Here is a 19,179-nt window from a genome sequence, read left to right as displayed (position 1 = left end):
ATAATCCAATGTCCTGACAACATCCGAAACCTTGTACCTTTGGTTATAGGATCCAGTGTAGCTCCAACATGAAACCATTTACACTATAACCTGTTGAATCAGTGCATCAATTCAGTATTTCTACCAATAGAGGGGGGTGTCATCTCCTAAAAAACATTGACTGTATGATAAAAACACAGAGCTGGAGAAATACATTTGCTGCTTTAATGACACAGTTTAATGTGGCCTATGCATAAATGGTTACAGGCACTTGCTATAGTATTTGGGCATTGCATGTACAATTATGTTTTTTACAGATATTTGTGTATACTGAATGGTGTGAGTATGTGGGTTTTGTTATAAACATGAACACACATATGTTTGTTTGTATATATGTATGATTGTATGTATGTATCATTCAGTGAGTTATGACAATGTTTGCATGTATTTACATGTTTATCCTTGCACTTTTTTCACCATTTGTTTGTTAATCTAATTTCTAAAATATACATTTTTGCTCTTGACATCAGTGAATCAATAATTTATCATTCATTTGGTATCTCTCCATGATGCATGCAGGGGTCAGTCCATTGACCCCTCTCGTTGTGAGTCAGCCTGTTGATCTTATCTTAAACATCACAGTATATAGAGACACACTGGGGGGGAGGGGGGCTGCACAGTGAACTATAACAAAAGTGTTCTCTCCACTGCACTTTTAAACTTCTGCTTGGATTATTTCATACTTGGTGAACATTAGCCTCCTTGTGTGATATGTTGATGGATTTAGTGTTTGTCTCTCCTCTCATCACATCAGACTGAACGGTACGCGCAGTAATTCTCTGACGTCAGTTGGCGGCTCCCTCGCCGTGCACAAATCAGCTGTGGCTGAGCGGAGCGCACGGAGAGAGGACACAGAACCGACACAGAGCCGAGGAGGCGGCGGTGCACGGAACTGGTGCCGAGACCGGACATGGTTTAAAAACGCGTCGCAGTCCGGATAAAGGTAGGCGCGCGTGAGGCTGGAATCTTCTCCTCCCTTCACCTTCATTATCTCATGACACATTGAAGAGCCTGGGTCATTGCGATGAGCTGTGTGTTGTTGACTCTCTGTGGGTGATGGTCTCTGAACCTCCGCCATGAACCCAACGTTCAACAAGTTTATTTCATTCTCAAGTGATGCCTCAATGAATTTACTTTTATTTTGAAGGGGAAGTTAAAATGTGACATGAGGTGATTGGGTAATTAATTGCATGCAAAGTCAACAAAAATGCAATTTAAAGTGTTGTTTCCTATTTAATCGCCTGAATAAACGAGCCTTGCTTTATGCCATGGCTGTCTGCTGCAAATGTGTGCAACAGACCTACATGCATTTGCCCAATTAGTTTTTTAATGAGCACATTTTGCTGTGACATATGTCAGTGTTGCCTTTCTAAACCTGTGGCAGTAAAATAAGTCTGCTCACACTCGTCACGAACACACAACCAGTTTACTTATGATTCTTCAAACATCATGTTCTGCTTTTATTAATGCTCCTGCTGATGAGTCAGTGTTAACAAAGTCATGTCAGGAACAAAGCCTATTTATCTTTGACAGGGCCGTGAGTTTACTCTGTAGAATTCTGTTACAACTGCCCAAGGCTCTGTGTTGAAACAGGCTTCAGCAGCTCTCAGATAAAGTCATATCAGATAAGCCCTGCCAGGAGATGTCTTCGGTGGTTTGTCAAACAGGTCCATCTTGACAACGTCTTATCTTTCCATTCTTGCATGTTTGATGTCCCAAAGGTTGCATTGTACGCCTCCTCAATACCCCCCCCCCCCCCTCCAAAGTGTCATTAGAGCTAATGACAGCTACGTGCACAAAAAGAGGAGATGTTGATTTTACTAGATGCAGACTTGCCCTTCATGTGGCAACGTCATTCCCAGCCATGCTGTACTTTCTGAACTGTACATGTTGTGTTAAAGCAGCATTTGAATCCTGCTGTTTCTTCAGCTGTAACATTTCCAGCTACAGAATTGAAACATAATTAGAAATACTGCCTTCTATCTCAGTTGTTTTTGACTGGACTGTCATTACATCAGACAGTCATGTTGGTTTTCTGCATCATATGAAAAGTGAAGCCTCCCTCAAAGTCACCCAGATACAGTATCTTGTGAGTGTGTGCACTGTCTGAGCGGCGTGCGTCGCAAGTTTGCTGGGTGGCCTGTCTCGCCCTTAGAGCACAAGCAGCCAATGACAGAGAGGGCAAGGGCTGGAGGGGTCAGGGGGCTCTGAACGCTGACCATCTGGCCGTTGGGGGGGGGGGCTGGTTTCCTCATTGGCTGCCTTTGTTTCCAGCAAACAATTGAGTCTTAATCTGGGAGGAGATAAGTAAGGCCCCCGTGACACCACTCCTGTGCTCAGACAGGTTTCGCTCTTTAGCCTTTAAGGAGATGTCTCTTTCCCATGTTGCTTTGTGAAGGCCTCAGGTTTAAGAGCTGGGAATTTGAATGTGTGATTTCTGCAGCATCTTTTTTTTTTGCCTGCAGGAGTGATGCATGTGATCTGGAAATACTGCAAATGAGTAGAATACAGGTTGGATACAGTTTGCTTCAAACAAAAATGTCAGACTAGATGTCATTAATGAGAAATAAATGCATCAAGTCCTCTCCTCGCTAGGACAAACATGCAGTTTTTGTAACTACAAATGATTTTTAATGAAAAATATGACCTATTTTACAACCTATCTCTTTAACTCTCAAAATAGAGTTTCATAAACCTTCTATCTTGTTATGATAATGGAGCCTCTATCCTCTATTTTCTGCCCCAGCTCTCATTCACAGTTTTTTACTTTGATAAAAAATTGCTGTTCGTCTCAGAGATTCTCCGGGAAGAAAAAAAAGAACCATGATATTTCTTTTAAAAAAACGCTGGACCACGCTGTGGATAGATGACTGTTTCATATCCATTTGTACATAAAGTGATTGTCACCAGGGTAACAGATTCATTTATTTTCTCTCATTCTTGGCTCACTGTCATTTGGAGCACATCAGGGCTCCAGTTTTTACATTATGTGTTTATCTCTTTATTTAGAAAATGGAGCCTGGTTCCGCCAGTCAAAGAAAAAAAGATAGGGTTAGGGTTAATGCGATAAAAGTAGTAAAAAAAAAAGGTAGGAAGTCATTATTTTTAGATATTAAGTCATTATTTTGGGACACTAACTCATTATTTTGAAGCATTAAATCATTATTTTAAGATAGTAAGTCATAATCTTTAGATATTAAGTCATTATTTTGAGAAAGTTTCTCATTATAATGACTTACAGGACTTTTGGGCTTCCACAATAGGATGTGTTATTATTTGAACATTAATCTTATTATGTTATGACCAGAGTGTGATAGATCACGTTTAATCTGTGTTCAGTGTCATAACAAAAAGGTTTCCATAGCCATTGATTACCAATCCAGTCAGTTACTCAGGGGTTTCAGTTTCTGCTGTGGCCTCAGCCAGCTCCAGAAACATATCATTGTAAAAAATTGATCTCACATGAAACACCTTTGCAGATTATTGGGAATAACGGTTGAGATCATTAACACACCACTGGACGAGTCAGCAGTGCAGGCAGATGCTTCTCTTGATCCTTTCAGTGGTCGCTCTCAGTAGTTGTGGGCTTTTCTGATCCAGGTTGCAGATGGTCAAAGGGACAAAATCCCAAATAGAGAAGAGATCAGTGCTTTTGTTTGAAACCTTTTTTTGACTGGGATGTGACAGGACCCAGAAAACAGGTGGTCCTCAAAACAGCCGTCATTCATTTAACTGCTGAGGCAGGAGTCAGGAGCCTAAATCAAATAAATTTTCTTTTGTAGTGTCAGTGTATGTGGCCCATCGAATCAAACAAAATGCCCCTAATTTGCAAAGAAATACATCTTCTATCTTGTATTACATATACAAAACATGTAGAGACAAAAAGAGAAGACATAAAAAAGAGAGAAAAGTTTACTTCAGCTCACACAACTATTACATATACATTTTCTTGATAAAAAGCTTTTTTTCTTTTCTCCCAGGCTTTCTTCAGATAACTGAGTGATTTACCAGTTTTACATATAAACAGACAACTCACACGACATTTCATAAAATGTTCCTTATTTCCCAATGAAAAGATGTTTGAAGAGGCATGAAATGGAAAAACTCAAGTAAAGTCCATAGTGAGTACAGGAAAATTACACAAATCAAACAGATAGAAATCAGATTCTATCATACAGTTCCTGTTTCGTGACTCTTAGCAGTATCTGTATTTCTTTAACACTGTCTACTGTAAGAAAGTGGTGCTGTGAATCAGAATAGGACTGATAGCTAGACAAATAGCTAATCACCACAGTGAGGTCTGTCATTTTATATCAGATATGTGTCCGTATCTGTCTCAGTTGAACATCAGGATTAAAGGTTTAAACGTGTTTCTCAGTGCTGATAAAGCCAAAGAGTGTTCTGCATGGATGCTTGTAAACTTTTAACCTGTCCTTTTTATTGAGGGTCAAGAATGCCAGGAACACCACCTTCACTGCTCGTGTCCCAGTCCAAATAAATGGCAGGAAAATATTCACATACCGTAACGGCAATGTTGCAAGTAATGGAATACAGTTAGGTAATGATTCTATAACTGAAAAGCAGTGATGTGATAGTATGCTGTAATTGAACGGTTTTGTCAGTTTCCATAGAAACATTTTTGAGGAGAGATCTGGTCACTCAGAAATGCAGCATGAAAGAAGAGGGAGGAAAAGCACAGATAAGGTCTGGAGAGGAGAAGGAAAGGAGGAGGCTGAGGAGGGGAAGAGATGGGAGAAGAGGTTAAAACAGATGTGGGAGTGATGAAGAGCGAAACGAGGCAGCTGGATGCAGACAGTGAGCGCGATACAGGGTGATGCTGTCGATCCAGACCTTGTGGCCAGGCAGGTTCAAGATGACGAACGGACGCTCGGAAGTGTGGCGTGTGCGCCGCACGGCTGAGCAGAGTCCAACTGTATGTACTGTATGAGGGTGTATGACACAGTCGACAATTGGATCATTAAAGCCAATCTCACAAAGGCCCCCGCCCCTCCCCCAGCTGAAAGGAGATGTCAAAGGTCTGTGACCTCTTGCATTTATGTGCATTGATCCCTCTGGTGGGGGAGGGGCTTCCTCCTCAAAGCCTTCCAGCATCAGCTGTTACATCTTAGTTTCACCTGCAGGAAGTGGATGTTACATTTTATTATATTTAATAGTGATTAGCAATAGTGATGTGCACACTCACAATGACCAGTGCTTGAGGATATTGTTGCTTTACACTGGACAGGAAAGTGACAAGAGGCTGTGTATACAACTCATATTTAGACTCAGGTCTATGTAGACTAAGATTTATGTTGTTTAGAGGTGAAAACTGTCAATCAGTTAGTTAATAAAGAGAATGGGTTTGCTGGACAGAATGAGTCAGCTCAGGCTCTGAAAGCATGTGATATACACTTGTATGTACACTCACACTGTTTTCAGACATTTTATTAACTGAATACTTAATTGAGAAAACCGTAGATTAATGGACATTAATTAGTAGCTGCAATGCTGCTATTTTTGCATAAGGCAAGCAGGCACACAGGCTTTATTTATGTGGCATGTTTCCTTTCACGTCGAAGCACAATGTGCAGCAGAAAGCTTGAGCTACCATGGAAGCTGTGGAAAGTGTAAAGACAAGAACGAGAGACATATTAAAACAAACACACAAATTAAACACAAGGAATAAACTCTGATTAAATAGAATGATAGCTATACAAATAAATTATTAGATACATAAAATCAAAAAGGGATAAAAATAGGTAAATGGAGGAGCTGCTCACAGCAAAAACAAAACAGTCAATGTCGATTAAGGTGATGGAGCTGAGGAAATGTTTTGGAAGAACATTGTCTGCTCTTTGTCACGTCCTGCCAGCTGTAGTGTTTTCAAAAAACCCTGTTTGATCAGTAAGCAAGCATCTTTTATTGTGTATCCTATGTCACGAAACACTGACAATCCAGTGAAAGTAGATTTGAGTTGTTATGGAAAATGAATTGTGGTGCTTTGTGTTTATCGTTGATTATTTTCTGTGGAACAATTCACTCCTGGCTAAATGTCTTGACCATGAATTTGTGAGTCCACTTTGTGCCTCAGTGTTTATGGCTGGCTCAGAGTGAAGTGAGGGAAAAGTTGAATGACATTCTAAGCACACAAAAAAAACATCTTGCTTTCTCACAGTCTTAGAATGTGGCTTTTACTGATGGATGGAAGGAACTTACAGCCAGGAAAGTAGGACACGCAGTACAGCCAAAAGACTGGCCTAAACATCCTGCTCTTTTGTTACAAGGGAGGCTCCTGATGCTAATTTTGTGTGTGTGTGTGTGTGTGTGTGTGTGTGTGTGTGTGTGTGTGTGTGTGTGTGTGTGTGTGTGTGTGTGTGTGTGTGTGTGTGTGTGTGTGTGATATGCATGAGTGGAACGTGACCCTAAGTAGATGGCACTTCCTGTCGTCCTGTTAGTTATCACTGATTGTGACATGCAGGACAGGTTCTTATCCGTCACCAATGGATCTCCTGGTTGACCCAGTCCCCACTTTATTTTAGCCCCCCTGTCTCTACAACATAAATAACACTTCTTTCTTTTCATGCAACCGTTTCTTTATGGCTCCCCTACGGTAAAAATTAAAAGAAGCATAAAAAAACTTTGCAGCTCCAAAACTTGTACCTCCATTGCCCTTTTGTCTCTGTGCCCCTCCCCCCCAGATCAAAGTTGAAATAGCTCCCTCGCAGAAATGAATGGAACTTATCTGCACGTGCCCCCAAGTCGTCCATCAGGAAGCGTGTCCGCAGCAAAGTCAAAGGGTCACCATTAATTGCACGTGTGTGGGTATGTGTTTGCAGGGGAGTGGTGACATGTCAAGGTGAAGGAGGAGTTTCAGTCATGTGTTCCTCCAGTTCAACGCTTTCAATTGCAGCCGCAATAAACAAATGAGGAAAATAACCCTGACACCTGAGTAACCTTGAATCGCACATCACATCACAGCAGGACGGAGGCATGTAGAACTCATCTCATATCTACACGGTTCCTCCTTCGTTTTCCTGTATTTTTTCGTGGGCTCCATTTCACCGATGTGAGCTTACGAGTAGCAAAGTATGCGCGCGGCTCTGTGGAGAGCACTTAGTAATAATATATCATCATTCTTGCCATTGAAACCTGGAAGGCACCTAGCCGAGAATTCCTCCTTGTGCAGTGCTGTTATGGAACAGTGTGTTCTCACGGTGTGTACCTCTGTATTCCCTTCCCCCTGTGCACAGATGCCAAGTGGAACAGTACCTGCAGCCAAAAATCACTGCATGCGGCTTAGGTGTTCTTTTAAGAGAGTACAGTGTGTGCTGTGACCCGGGAGACATGTTACTATGGTCTGGAGGAAAGTTAATGGTTTCTTTAGGTTAGGTTGTCATTGTTTAGGCCTTTGCATCAAGTTTCAGATTGATTTTGTTTTTTTTATTAATGTGGTCGTCTGAAAATTTTTAGAAGAGCTCTGCTTTTAATTGCAGGCCAAATCTAATATGCATGAGGCAACTGTCGTGGTACACAGAGACAATACGCAGGAAAAAATATGTGTTTCAGCAAATTTTAGACTTGTCACATATTGGTCGATTGTAATGTGAGTTCAGTTTAATAACTTTATTGATCACATTTTTACTATTTTTTTGACTAAATTATTATTGATCAATCATACAAATCAGCTGGTTAATTGATAATCACTGACTTTATTGCAATTTAGATTTTGTAGGTTGTACATCAGTTTTTTATCAGCTATGAAAAGGTCAGTGGAACACAGGACCTGTGCAAACAACAGCTGGAAACACTCAGGCTCACAGCCAGATTTCTATGACAGCATCATTAGCTTTTGCCCACATGTATTGTCCCAAATCTCTCTCCCTGCCCACACACACACACACACACACATACACACGCATGCATGCACATTGAAACACAAGGTCACAGTGTGTTGATGTTGCCAGCCACGGTTTGTGGGGGAGAGTGCTGTCTGTAGCAGAAGGCTTTTCCATACGCTGTCACAGCTTGTCCAAGGCTACGGTGACCAAGACCCAGCCCTCCGCTGTGAGGACTCAGCGTTCCTCTGTGGCAGGGGAGGTCATTCTCTCTCTCTCTCTCTTTCATCCCTTCTTTTCATTCTTCATGAACATTTGCAGTACAAGAATAACTGGAAAACAGCTCAGACTTTAAAAAGAAATCGACTAGAAAATGGAGAATTCTTTACAGATTCGAAAGTAAGATCTTTCAGTGGAGATGATCCGATACCTTTTTCTCGTCCTGATACCTGATTTTTGCAGATAATGAAAACTGTGATGATCCTTGTTGTATGGCCTAGATCAGGTTAAACCCTTTGTGCATACACATAATTATCCCATATAACTTCTTTTATCATCTAGTTTCGACAGGCATAACTTAAAAAGAACAAACATTTAGGAGTACAGGACAACAGACGACACGTTTTGCTTTGTCTTTGTCGATTCTATCGTATTGTTTGAATGTGGTTTCCAAAGTTTGCTGCAGCAGTTTGTCATTTTTTCCCTTCGCCTTGGTGAACTCATCATGGTCTTTCGTGTGATGGTTCGCCAAATGCTTTATGTGTTCCAGCTCGAAATATTGCTAAATTGCTGACATGAGTCTCTCGCTCCAGGTCTTTTCTGTCACATCTGCCAGTTGGTTCAGTATCCATCTCTCACAGGGATCAGAGCGGAATGAAGTGGCACCGGTCCTGAATAGGTTTACTGTCACTTTTTCTCATCAGCAAGGTTTGTGTGTGGGGGTCAAGCCCACAACAAAGGCCAACCCTGCTTCCATTGTCCCGTTAAAACAAAAAAAGAGTCCTGCTGATGCCGAGGCTCTTGCTGCAGTAAGGAGGACTGATGGGATTTAAGTGTGGGTCCTGTCACCGTGGGCAACCTGGTGCTTATTAATCGGGAGAGTGGGGGATGACGGAGGAGCTGTGGCCAGAGAGTGAGAGGAGCAAACGGGGGTGGGGTTGAAGTTGATGCAGCAGTGCCGCCTGGGGTCAGGAAGAAGGGCATGATGGATACAGCTGATCGCCCGGTAAGGAAGTTTGGAGAGAAAAGGGGAGGAGGCTCTGTCGTCAGGACATTAAGAAGCCTCTTTGTCACTGTGTCACTCAAATGGATTCAAGGTGGCCGGGACTTTTTTTCAGGGAGGAAAAGAAAGGAGGGGTCCCATTGTGAAAGATGGGTCTCTCTCTGGACGCCTGATAAACACAACAGACCCCTTTCTTATGTCCCCTCCGTGAGCACTCAGTTCTCCTGCATGGCTAAATTAAGTTAGTGTGGCAGAGGTCGGGTCTTTCCGGGGGAAGCCAATTGAGTGGATCCTGTCTATTGTCTCAGTAACTTTAATCTACGTTACTTCTCTTTTAAAGCTTAACGCATCTAAAATGTTTTGTGAAGATCCTTAAACGCAGCCCTTGGACGTCTTAATCTCCACCTTGTCTCCAACATTTAGAATGAGTTGAGCAGGGTATAGAGCTGCAACCTATACGACAGCTCTTTAAATCCATTAATGTGCTAATTACTTTCTTAATTAACTAATTACAACATCTAGAGAAGAACAGTGCATCCTTAATAGTGGAGAAGCTTGACCTTGGTTTTGTTTTCTATTTACCTTCACATACATTTTATCTTACATACTTAAATATATATTTTATATCCATCATTAAATTAATTGCATTATTTTTTATCATTAAAGTATTTGAAAGTATTAATTTATTCATAATTAATTGGATCTTTTTTTTATAGCTACAGAGCAGCTACAGCATCAAAGAATATCAAAAGCGGTCTCATACTGAAATCTGGCATTAAATCCATAGTAAGATCAGTAATTATTCAATTACAATATTTTTGACTTAAGCCTTCATGAAAACATATAATTCAACACATAGATAGAGTCAATTTTCAATGTAAAATACATATGTAATGACTTTTAAGTGTTAGAGAAATATCACTTTATCATCCAATAACTAGACAACAAAGGCTAATGCCGAAAAATGCAATCAGTGGATATTGAATTGAGATTTCATCACATATAATTATGTTTGGTTTATGTTTGATGCTATTGAAAAACATATTAGGTGATGCATATGTATTTATTTCTCCTTTGCTGATCATCTCATCATTGATATCACACCCTGGTGATGTGGATGCTCAGCTCAGGCTCCTGGAAGCAGAACCTGACCCCTCTGCTGGTTGTGTCATCTGATAAGAGCCGATGTTTTGATAGTGCTGCCCCTCCCAACATGATCCATGGATCTCCTTTTACACCCCATAACAAATAGGGCTGTCTAAACAACGGTTTATGGCCAGGACAAGGCCTGGTCAACCATCATCAAAGATGTGCTCTGGGATGAGCCATTAGGTGTGGACCAGATGTCAGAAGCCGTGGTGATGGAGGGATCACTTTCTTGCTTTGAGTAGGATACAGTCAGGGAACTGGTCTCTTGTGATTATTCCCATCGCCAAGGAGGGTATGCGTTTGTTTGTTTGTTTATTTGCAGGATTATGCAAAAACATGCAAAAAGAACCCATTATATTTTGGGGGAACTCCAGATCATATGTAGTGAATTTACATGTGGTTTCAGCAGTGGCATCACTTTCAAATCTTTTTTCATGTAAACTCAAACATGATTTTTGCATTTGCAGATTAAATTCCTTGAATTTACTTGAATCTCAGATCAGATCTCAGTTTTCCTTACCTCCTCTTGCCCTTTACCATTGACCAGCGTTTGACCGCTGTCACTGACACTTTTACTGTATGAAATATAACTCATTGTTGTCTTATTCAATATCGCTCCCCCTGAATAAGTCCATAAATGCATTAGGGTCCTGTGTCTCTCCCTGTTCTCCCGACTCAGGGTTGAACTGGTGTTCAACCCGGCAGCATTGTAAAATGCAGATTGGGTTGACTGACAGGGCTTCCATTTTATTACACAGTCACGAACAGAGCTGTAAACTGTGGCTCGTCCTTCACTTTCATTCGCTTGTTCCATCAGGGTCATGAGAGCAGAACTCTGAACGTTGCTCACATTGTTTGGTATCCTTTGGAGATGAGATGATGCTGTGTGAAGTTTTTAAATGTTTTAAGTTGAAATTATTGGTCTTGTGATTTATGGCGCAGATGCCCAAAGTAAAAACACAAGTCTTTATCTGGCTTTCAAGTTTGCAAAGGATGAAATTGAGAGAAATGTGATCTGTGTTCAGTTTCTACTGCCTTAAATAAAGCATGGGTAATAGCTTACTCATTAGTATATCATTAGTTAACAATACACATAAGGACACAAAACCTTTTGTAGCTACCAGCCATGTCCAATGGCATTGTTGGGACCTGTCTTGTCAGCAGCGGTTGTTTTGCATGATACACATACTTTAAACTTTCTTTTATTGTTTCGTTTTCATTTAATGGAACTGAAATGGATCCATTTAAAAATATATACTTTAAACTTCCTGTATAACAAACACATGATTCTGTATGTCTAGGACAGAATCTATGTGATTAAACACACAACAACTTATTATTTTGGTTAAACAATATAATACTTCAAATGTCAAAATGTCAGAGAATAATAAGAAAAAAAAGAATGTGTGAAGTCTTAAAAAGAAAAATACTCTTTCTATTATAAATATTACAGCAAACAAGCTTAAAAATCTAATTATCAATTGAATCTCAAATCAGTTTGTGAAGAATTTTCAAGCTTTAATCTTTAAAATATAATTTATGATATTTCTAATTATGTTGTTAACCAATATTTAGAGTCTGAGGTGTCATTCAGGTCAAAGCTGCATTTAACAAGGTTTGATTTTCATTTGTGCTGCGTCAGTTATCTGCTCTGTGGACCTCTGCCATTAAATCATGCTGGCCTTTGTCCGTGGTTTAGATTCAGTTTAAGGTTAAATGCCTTGCCCTTAAACTCATCCGCCGGGCCAAAGTGTGTGGCAAGGTCACCGTTCCAATCAACTGAGTGTTAACACAAAGGCCGCTTGTCCCCTAATGGATTAGCTCTACAGTGGCTCAATGAGTCACTGCACCACCCCTCCAGCCCCTCGCGGGCCTTCCCAGCGCTGCTCTCCTTTCACACGCACCACCTAGCCCTTAATTTTGAAATGAGTTTTATAACTGGACAGTAAACTTCCAGTGGGTTAATGATGATGGCTTCTTCATCTGCCCAAATGCTCCTTTTGTCCGCCCCTCCCCAAGCCCCGGACCCTGCCCCCGTTGCCTCTGGTCACACCAGGCCTTAAACCCTGGTTCACCCCACTTTATAGTTCCACAGATAATCCCCTAGAACACACACACACACACACACATGCACAGACACACACAGCCTCAGGCTATTATCTCCACTGAGCCTTGCACTGGTCTCTTTCTCCCTCTCTTTCTCTCCCAACTTCAGCAATGGCATTCAACTGGAATGTTTGCCTTTGTTTGTGTGGCCTACTGGAAAGCCATGAATGGCCTTAGCTCATCTGCTATCCTCACTAGCACCGATTTGCACTTCAGGGCCCAGCAGGTAGTCCCGAGCCGAGGGAGGAGGGAGGGTCTCGAAGAAGGCTGTGGGGCTTTTATAAGGAAATTAGAGCCGTGGACTGCCACCCGGACAGTAAACAAAGGTGCGAGTCCTCACACCCTTGGCGTTACGCAGCCCTGTATGAAACGAGGAGTCCTGTTTGTGGGAATTTTCACATGGTCGCCATTTCGGTTTGTTGTTTTGCTTTTTTGACAGTTGAGCTGCGGGATTGTTTTCTTATTATAAGAGTGAGACGTGTTAATTGGCACCTCGGCCACTGTGCTTCCTCCTCACCTGATTCTCTCAGTTTGTCAGTGGAACCACATCTGCTTTTAATTGTGTCTGAACCTTAATCTGACACTCTATGTAATATATGAAGTCGATCTTCATGTGCTAGGCTAGTTGGGTCGATCAGAGGAGCAGTTTAAGTTGAGTTGATGATTCTCTTGTTGCTCTATGCTGCCTTGAGCGGCCATCGTGTGTTCGGCAGCTGCTGAGTCAGCTAAAGACAAAGCTGTGGCACTCATCTGGGAATCTTAAGAGAGAGGAAGAACCCCCCCTCTTTCTCTGAATCTAGAACAAGATCTCCCCCCACGGCTGATCACGTGACTCGTCTTTCCTCAGGTGGCAGGGACACTTCCCCTTTGTCAGGGATTTTAGCAGGAGCTCAATGCAGAGGTGAAGGATGGGCTCGGGGGGCGGGCAAGCATTCAATCCACACTCTTTTGTTTTTCTTCTCTTTTTTCGAACTGTGTCTTTTGAGGCCAAACAAAAAAAATGCCAGGTTTACTCATTATCTCCGTTCTAAATGGGGCTATTTAAGACGGGCCATGTCAAAGTCAGGGGCTGAGGCATAAATCACGCTGACAGCTCTTTTCCCTCAGTTGAACTTGTGGCTGCGCCGGAACCTTAACAGATGACTGGAGAGATTTCCCTTCTGCTTACACCTGATAAAAAACACTATTAACAGCATCTCCGCCACCTACTGTCACACAAACTGATGTGATGCTCGAAACTCGTTTATTTGTCTCGTGTGTGGTCTAAATCAGCAAGAGCCGGACAAATTTCACAGTCAAACTCAAGCCCAATGTTTAGACAAATGTGGCTGATTGGGAGAAATGAGTGCGTGAAGGCGCCGTAAGGACTAATGGGGGCCCTGATTGGCTGGTGCGGTGGTTTACAGCCGCCCTCACGCTGACTGCGCCCTCATATAACCATTGGAGGGGAGGTGAGAGGAGCTGCACACGACTTGATTAAAACAACTGTTGACTGTGTCTGTGGTAATGAACTGGAACATCAGTCACGCGGCTCGGTGGATCAGGAGAAGTTGATAAAGAGAGAGTTCAGAAATATAAAAACTGTTGTCAGAGTTTATTTCAGACATTATGTGTGAATTATTTTGTTGATGTATTGGGTCATTCGTGTGTTCAAGTTGGTATTTTGAAAAATCTGCATTAGAGTTATTTTGTTTTAATCAAATCAATGTGTTTGGTGGAAGATATTTTTTAAATATAAAGCAACTTGGGTGACTAGTGAATATCCCCTGCTTTCAAGTAGATGTGAGTTTACTCAGACCTACTGTTTACCTGACAAATTCTTGCTGACTTTACTGAACATGAAGTAGTTGGCAGGAAAACAGACAAAGGAGCTTAAGTACACTTTATACTGAAAATGTTGTTAGTTTTGTAATGATGGTAAGACGATTAAATCACTTAAACTGCTCTCTAAAGGTTTTTTTTCCTCCTTATCAATTTGGTAGTTTTTCCTATTGAGGGTTAAGGGCAGAGAATATCACACCTTGTTAGGCCCTGTAGGCAAAATGTTATTGTGAACATGGGCTTTAAGAGTAAAGTTTGATTAATTAATTGAAGAATAAGATGTTAAAGTCTCCAAATGATTTTGGATTTTGAACTAGAAGAATGAATGAAACCGGACTCACTTTATTTTATTTTATTTTATTTTATTTTATTTTATTTTATTTTATTCTATTTTTTTTTTTTTTTTTTTATTTTTTTATTCAATTTCTTACATATTGTTGTTTTTTATATTGTTGTTTTATGTACATAAGTAGCGCACCAATGACACCAAGGCAATTTCCTGTATGTGCAAACATACTTGGCAAATAAAAGAATTCTGATTCTGATTCTGAAAGGGGAAAAGGCGATTTCTTACATGTCAGTGAAATTCAAGTTAAACTTAAGAAAATGTATCATTCAACCGCAAGTTGTAGATGTGTGTTTCCCATCACTGATGCGACACATTCTTCACTCAACCCACATATACAGTGTCATCGGTCTTGACCATTAGTTATTTCCTCAGAATTTGTCCCCTCTCCTCTTGGCAAAGTCGTGATAAGGTGCTAGCGCTGATCACTGAGCTATAATGACACATAATCCCCCAACATCTGCCAGCGCCTGTTGATTTGCGGTGCATTCCCGTTTATTTATTTTGACCAGATGAGCCTCTGGTATTTACAGCCGGAGTAAAAACCCTAGTGTGGGGTCAATCCCGGGCACGGCTTCGAAGACAAAATGCTCAGGCTGACCTGAGACGAATTCTGCTGTTGTGAATTGGCCCCCAATAAAAAAAAAAAAAAAAAAAAAAAAAAAAGTTGGGTTTGGCAGCGAGAGGCTGAGTTTTTGGTGTGAGAGCGAAAGTTTAGAGATGACCTCCCTTCCTCGAATGCCTCCACATGACAAGGTGCCCTCGGCAGATGTCTTTGGCGTGCTGGGGGTCACGCGTGGCAGGGCGCCGTGGCTGTGTGGCGGCGTGGAGATGTCGCTCCCCTCCTTTGTTTCCCCCCCTACTCGACTCTGCAGGCCTCCAAGAGCATCTGTCACCACAGGGGGTCAGCAGGGCCAAGATGAATGAGCCCCCGGTGGATTCCCTCCCTCCTTGGCAAATGGCACAGGACAGAGGAGGGCATAGGGGACTTGGGGGAGGGGTCTTTGTTTGTGTGTGTGTGTTTGTTTGCATGCCAGTGAGAGAGGGACAGAGGCAATGAGGGAGAGAGAGAGAGAGAGAGAGAGAGAGAGGGAGGGTTTCTGCTGTACTGAGGGGAAGGAGTGGGATTCACATTTCTCTCTATACAGGATCATGACAAAGGTGACTTGAGACCCACCACAGAAGAGTGAAACTCCATATGCTGCCTGGATATTAGGAAATTCCTTCCACCAGGATTTATAATCTAACATGGACTGCATTTAAAAAAAAAAAAAAGGAAAAAGCCGCCTTCACATTTGGGATTTACTGCATTTGATTTGGATTCGATGGGTTTCCTGTGCTGCTCCGAGGCGTCATGGAAGGTACAGGAGAAGTTTTCTTGTGTGTCACGTGGTGTAGCATTAATGAGATGGGCTTTTAGCACCTAATTTAGAGAACATGCAGAGATGTTTGTCTTTTTTTCCACCCCCCCCCACCCACTCTCTCTCACGTCTGATGGGCATGGGTTGTCTTTTCTGATGTTAACAGTGTGCTGAGCTCTTTCCCGCATTTCAACCATTGGTATGGACTTTTACACGTGGAAGCATAACAATGAGGTGAAAATGACTTGAGATATTTATCAGATTTCCATTAACATCGTATCTGCTGCTACACCAGGGACTGAAATGCTTCAGTCAACAGTCAGTTTTAATTTAGGCTGAGAAAATCTTTTTTAGTGGCCTGCAGTTTCTTAATCGGCAAAATTTTAAAGCAAGATCAAATGCCAACAGTTTGGAGGGAATGTCTCCACAGATAAAGATTTCTTCACATTTCTGTGGACTTTAAGTGAAGAAACTGCTGATTCATAGTGAGATTAACCAGGTTACACTGTAATGTTACTATGCAGCTGAGGGAGAAACAAAAGGCCCAGAGAGAAAAAGGCAGATTTGAAAGTAAAGTCAACTCAGTGGAATAAATAATAAAAAAGAAATTGGGTTAAATGTTAAATTATTGCATTGAGTTTTAAACAACATGTGATATTGGTAAGACTTTTATTTGCTTCACACAAACTAAAATTCTGACATTAACCAACCAAACCTATTCCAGGTGTTTTAAACAAAATTCAATTTCATGTTTCACTTACTTTCATATGCAACAATAAGTTAAACAGCTATAGATTCTATTATTTTACATCATGGATTCATTTTACTAAATTAAATTTAGGTCCCATCTTTTTTGTTACAAATCTTAAATATAAAATGTAAAAATTAATTATAATAAATCACTACAGATGGAGGAACACAAAAAATGTTGCACAGGTGGAGCAGTGTATGAACAGATATTTCTTTTGAGTTCGATAAAATTCCAGTCTGAATGGTGCTGTCTATTTTCTCACATTAAATCTTTATTTTTTTGTGTTCAGTATAGAAGTGTGTCCATGCTCATAGTTGCACTTGCAGTGACAAAGACTATGTGTTGAAAATGTATTTATTCTTTCACCCTCGCCTTGAATCCTGTCTCAACAACACCCAGCACATCAGCCCCAACATGCCCTCGAATGTCATCACTGGAGAACCAGAACCTGACAAAGCGCCTCAGGCCGCACCCGTGTATGCATCTAGATTTACGGCACCTTTCGTCCTCATCTCACGAGACATCTGTGTCTCCTTTTGGTTTCGTCTACGCCCTTACGACCAGATAAGCATCAAAATATTTCAGGACTTTGCTGCCTGGCTATTTTGCAGAATGCGAAACCTCAGGTGGAGATTCACATCCTCTGTGGGAACACCCAATGGAAGGTGAAACCCAAACATGTGTTATTAAGCTGCAGCAAATGTCATGTGTAGGTTGTATATATATTTTATGTTAAAGTTAATTTGCTGTGAGCTGTTCAGTTCCTCAGGGCGTGAACCAGAATGTGTTTTCTGACATATTGACGTTTTTTTTTACTCTTTAGTTTGATCATCTGTATCCACCTGGCTAATCATTCACAAAATAAGTTCCAGTCCGTAAATGCAAGTTGAACCAGCTTGTGTACAGTTGCTATTTGAAGGACTTGGACCCCAGAGCAGCGTCACTCTTACAGAACAGCAGCACACAGTCAGAAGTGATGACTGGGTTAACAGTCGGTGTTGCACAGGGAACTTTGCTTCGGTTATATCAGTCACTGAGTGGCTAAACAATACTTTGTCAAGGGGTCAAGTAACTGGCAAATCCATTCAGAGAGTGACTGCGTGCAGTGAGTGCTGCTGCAAACTAAAGCACCCAATTGTGTTTCATGAAAATAGCCCCGGGGGCCGTGGTATCACATAACGGCCTTTTAGCCTCGCAATAGTGAGTACATTTGTCATGGTGTGAGTTTGAGTAGCCATAAGTGTAACTATTCACTTTGTGGAATGTGGTGACCTCAGTACAATGTTATAAGAAAATAGTTCACCAACGTAGAAATTAGGAAAATAAAAGAATCAAGAATTTGGTTCAAATTTTTATTTATTAAAGTTTTATTAACACATTATAACTTTAATTTGAAAAAACTGAAATAATTTGCGTGTTGCATAAATGTTTTAGAAAACAAATGTGTTGAAAAAGATTTAAAATAAATAAAAGTTTTACTGAAGGTGGACACAATTATTTGACCTCTTTGTGAAGCACTAATACACCATGACAAAATAAATATTTTACTAATGTGACTTATTGTCCAGGGTAATAAAACTTAAAGAAAAGATTGTTTCTTAAAATGTATAAAACTAAAATAAGACTCACTGGAGTGTAAACCTCCTCCAAGGCCCAACAGTATCCTTCCGTTCAAACACACCCAAAATCACACACGATATCAGTCCCCTAAATATGCTTAATCTTTTCATTTAGATTTGTGCATTATTCCCTGGGAAACTGGCAAAAATGTCATAGAAGTCTATTATTTATTATGTCTCACCCTGTAACTAAACAACAAACAAATGTATGTGCTCAAAACATAACGTAAGAGGTTATTTCAGTTGTTAATTAGATTTAACTGAGGTCCTAGAATCTATTATACAGGTGACTGAGATAAAAAAGGGTCCAAAATGATTCATCTGTGTTTGTCTGTGTCACTGATAGTGTCAGTGTGTGAGCTAATCACAGATCTCTCTTCTCTCCCCCAGGTCTGGAAGCTCTGAGAGGAGTTTATTCTCTGATAGTTTCTGCTGAGTGTTAGTGACCCAGCATGTAGCAGAGGTGAACAAGTCCCTTCACGCCTGGGAACGATCTGACAGCGTAAGTCCCCTTGTTTTGTTATTTTTTCCTCATATTTTCTTCTTGGCTGCTCGTCTCAGTTCAGTGAGTGTAGATCAGTGTAGCTTATTCTGAACCGGTGTCGGATTCATGCAATCTGTTGATGCCACCCAGGAGGAGAGGAATGGCCTTGACTGACCATCTGACTGTTGCAGAGTCACCACTCGCTCACATGAACGCTCCCCTTTTTTAGCCATTAGCCACTTTGAGCATTGCGTCCCCACCCACTCGTGTTTGACCATCTATCAGGCAAACAGCCGCTGCTGACTCACCACCTCCCCCCTCTCCACCACAGCTGACCTTAGCAACCACCTGAGTCACACCCCAGAAACATCCGTCAGGCGACCTCTGCCACGGTCACGCTTTGTTTTACGTTGTGCAGGTGATAAAAGGTCATTCTCTGTGTTCAC

The 19,179-nt window shown here is 41.2% G+C and overlaps 1 protein-coding gene across 4 annotated transcripts in view; it reads left to right on the top strand.

Moving 5' to 3' along the window:
* Positions 1-840: 840 nt before the first annotated feature.
* greb1l (GREB1 like retinoic acid receptor coactivator) overlaps positions 841-19,179 on the top strand; it is a 38,974-nt gene continuing 20,635 nt past the window's right edge. For 3 of the 4 annotated variants that reach the window (XM_069511595.1, XM_069511596.1, XM_020108604.2), the window contains exons 1-2: positions 841-982; positions 18,640-18,751. The gene's annotated coding sequence lies outside the window, so the exon portion shown is untranslated. Of the gene's footprint in view, positions 983-15,586; positions 15,880-18,639; positions 18,752-19,179 lie in introns of those variants that run through there. The other variant, XM_020108587.2, reaches the window with a different exon arrangement.

This window comes from Paralichthys olivaceus, chromosome 16 (assembly GCF_024713975.1).
Source record: "Paralichthys olivaceus isolate ysfri-2021 chromosome 16, ASM2471397v2, whole genome shotgun sequence".
In the NCBI taxonomy this organism is placed as follows: Eukaryota; Metazoa; Chordata; class Actinopteri; order Pleuronectiformes; family Paralichthyidae; genus Paralichthys; species Paralichthys olivaceus.
The sequence above is the reverse complement of the archived record's forward strand: the minus strand, read 5'-3'. Positions and strand labels throughout refer to the sequence as shown.